The following is a 4,098-nucleotide window of genomic DNA, read 5'->3' as shown; positions in this document are numbered from 1 at the left end:
ATCCAGAAGCAAAGAGGCAAAGGAATGAGGTGACAAGTAAATAAAAATAGGCCATTTGGTATGAAAACTAGAGAGGAGTTGACTTTTTGGAGGTATAGTTCCAATGGAACATTGAGGTGAAATGTGTCTTCGTGTCTTCCAACTCCATATTCACTTTCACCACCCTTCTTTACTTGCCTCAAGCCTCAAAAAGCTGACCTGCATATTTCATCAATGTTTTCCCTTATTGTCTGGCTTTTATTGGGTTTTTCCAAAGGGGAATGCCAAGAAGAATAGAAGGAGGAAGGAGACAAAAGTCAGGATATCTGTTTCCCAGCTTCTCCCTGTAAGGTCACTTTGGGTTGGTATGGTCCTGGAATCACCATGCTTCTAAGGTGTCCTGTCTATGTCTTTTTCCTTCTGGGTTCCAGTAAATACTTCATTTTCTTATCTTCTTGGGCCTAGTGGTGGCTCTCATGGCTCATATAATACTTACCCTGGGTTATTGTACCATCTCTTGTAAATATTATCTTTGTAAATAATATTTTCTTAAATCATTCTAACTTGAGATGATGCGTTTCTTATTGGCACTCAGGCAGATAGAGTGGAGGAAGTGATTTTAGGAGTTAATTGAATGTAAGAGAGTAGAGACAACACATACAGGCCACTCATGGAAGATATTTAGTTATGTAAAGACACAGGTTGTAAGTTGAACGGGGACCATAAAGGAAAGAAAGTATTTCAGATGGAGAGAGATGACTATATTTATATGTTGAGTCAAGGATACTCCCTTTTCTTTAAGTTGGCAGGTTAATTAGAATCAAATCATCTATGTAGGAGGCCTCTCATACACCCTAAATTTTGGCAAATTGTCACCTTTAATTCTATTCTTTCTTAATTGCCACATATGGGAGGTAGAAAATGGGAGTCTCAATGCTTGCTTTGAACTTAGAACCCAGAGAATGAATCTAGCATTACCAGTCCTAATTGCTAAGCAGAATGATAAAAGTCACTTTATAATCATCGTGAAACCATGAAATGGCAATGAAGAAAGCTGCCACATGATTAAGCGAGGCAGAAACAGGAGTAGAGTTAATCCTAGCCAGAAGATTAGTCACAGAAAGGGAATGAACAAGAGAAGGAGGCATCAGTGGGCATGATAAGGGATAATAATTACATCTGTAGATTGAACACCACAGAATTTTGACATCATTTAGTGACATTCACATCTTAGAGGGCTGCTGCAGTGGGCAAGTCATTGTATTTTTTCCCCAAAATTTAGCCTTTTGCTTCAGGTACTTGCCTTCTTTGAGAATGTACTCGATTAAGAGAGAAGCAATCAAGGCTCTATAACATAATGTCTCAAGGCATTTAGAATACTTTTTCACCTAATGAACAGTGCAAGCAATAAGTGCAGTTCACACAGAGAGAAAGGACCACTGAATAACAGACATGTACAAATGACTTATCTATATATGCAAATCCATTGAACAATCCATTGAGTGTGAGAAGGAGGCAATGTCCTCATTTTGTATATAAAATTCATTAAAGTCTTATGGTATCCATTGCTTTGAAGACTCCCACGACTTGTATACAGACTCAGAAAACTGTGAACAGCTTTATGTTTTTTTTTTTTTTTAACCAGCCAACCCCATTAATTACCTAAGAGTGCTACATGCTGAGCACAATATCAGGTACAATATAGCCAGCCTTGAAAGTCCATGGTGTTTTTTATTTTGCTGATATTTCTAAAATGTTTCAAATAACTGTGATACACAAAGAAATAACCATAGGCTTGAGCTTGGAAGGTGTTAACAGAGTGATTTCAAAATAAAAGGTTTTTCTCCATATAAGTGATTTTTACCTCCAATCCTCCCAAAGAAAAAATAAGCATAGAGCATCATAATGTGATAATTATAACACATTACTTAGTATTAGTCCTCAATTTTTGATGACATCCCTGAAGCTCAGATATTTATTGGAAAAGTTAGGGCAGAAATTCTGAGTAGAAAGAAAGGCAAACTAAATGTAAATGGTATGAATCGCTGTACAGGCCTGAGGGTATCTAGCATACTCAGGTCTCTTATTTTTTCAAATAAACTGCTCAATCTCTCACCCGCTTAACATCAAGAATTTCAGTGTCTAATTCCTTTTCTATTTAACTGTAACAGAATCCTAGGGAGTTTTTCATTCTATAGGAGTTTCTGCACCATTGAAACCAGGTTGCCACTCTTTCTCACTGCTATAGTGTGACAGCTGATGACTGGTAACTTACAGGCTGATGGTCAGGTCAGCCCACTCTTCTGATGGTGTTACTGCTTGTTGAGGTTCTGCAGAAACCACAGTAGTTTTTGAAAGAGAAGGATCCCCTAGCTTCCAGGGCAAGTGTCATCATTCCTCAGGTTCCCAGGATCATAGCTCTTAATAATCATCCATTTAAATTTATACACCTAGCCCCAGCCTCAAAGTATTGGATCTGGACTCGTGCCTCTGTCTGCACCCTCCAACATCTGGAAAAATCATCAATTTTTCCTTCTACTGACCACCTCTCCCAGGTTGTGGTACATTTTTTTTTAATCCCCGCAAATCAATGGATCTTGTTATATTCCTCTCTATGAACAATTGGCTAGTGTAGGATTTGCTCAAACAAAACCTACTATTTAAGGGTGGCATCTCTCAATAATTTAAAAAAAATTATACGTAGTTTATAATATGAAATGTAGCATTTCTCTAGCATGAGAAGAGGGGAAAAAAGAAAATACAAAATCTAAAAAAGACAAACAAAAATGAATTCTTTAGCAGTGCATCCTCTGGCAGGGCACCTGATCATATAATATCTTATAATTTCTATAATTGTACTAATTGCTTTAAAATATTGTTTTGTTTAAAAGGTTCCACTTTCCAGGGTACAAAAAATAAAATCAGAGTGGTGGATACTTAAGGTGACACATCTACTGACAGGCATATGTTGGGACTTCATCTTGATGTATGAGGTCACAGCCATATTCCTCATCATGTTTCTGATGTGCTCTCTCCTAATAGTGGGTGGGGCATAAAAGGAGTCCATCCCACAGTCCTTGAAGAGTTTGCATTAATGGGAGAGAAGGAAAATTCTATACTTATACATATAGAAGAGTTGGATACTAATGTAAGATAGCACATAGCATAGTAATAAATTAAATGCAAGCATCTAAGGTATTGACAGAACTTCTCAGAGGAGTTCCATTCAACAATATTTATTAATAGTAATACAAGTGTAATTGACTGACAGACTTTTGCCTTCAAAACCCCTTTAAAGTACAAAGCACTTGGCTACACTGTGCAGATTGGCTCACTCAATGCCAACTCCAACTCCTCTTTAGTGTATCTCCCTATCTTTTAGAAGCTGGAAAGGTAAAAAAATTTCAGCAGCCTTCTGTGTATGACCTAAATTCCACAAGCAAAGCCACCACCTGAGACAGGGAAAGAGGAACTTGACAATGTGAAGGGGCAGCATGGAGACTGACTCTTTGGATAATGCAGAATGGCACAGGTGTCATCATAAAGTGGAAGTGACTGTGGGTTTTGTTACAAGAGTCCTGTTTTACTAAAAGCCTTTTCTCTTGCCTCTATCATCTAGCTTACTAGAAATTCTGAAATGAACCCTTGTCTGCCTAGTATAGCTGCAGGAGACTATGGCATCTGCAACTAAGAAATTCAGAAAGGTATAATAGTATCAGAATGATTTCAGGTGAGACAGATGAAGGACATGGATGTTGGAGTTGTTTGTCTTACCTACTGGGTTGAAGGTAGGGTAGACTAGTTAGCAGTAGAGATTGGAATGCTGGTAATTTGTAGCATCTACTGATGGAAGAATTATTAAATTATTGCCTTTTGTTACTGGGAAAGATGCACCTATTAAAGGTAATGGCTATGCTTAAGTAGGCCATGTTGATAGGTGTGAAGAATATAATGACAATAGGCCAGGCTGTTGCTTCCAACTGAACTGAAGAGCACAAAGCAAGAAAGTAATGGGGTCATGTTTTAAAATCCTGATTCAAGTCCTGAAAAAAGAACTAGAGCGTTTCTATGAGTGCCCTCAAAAGAATCTTGTATTCCTTTGGGTTTATGTAACTAAAC

The sequence above is a fragment of the Pan paniscus genome, chromosome 12, assembly GCF_029289425.2.
Source record: "Pan paniscus chromosome 12, NHGRI_mPanPan1-v2.0_pri, whole genome shotgun sequence".
Classification (NCBI taxonomy): Eukaryota; Metazoa; Chordata; class Mammalia; order Primates; family Hominidae; genus Pan; species Pan paniscus.
The sequence above is the reverse complement of the archived record's forward strand: the minus strand, read 5'-3'. Positions refer to the sequence as shown.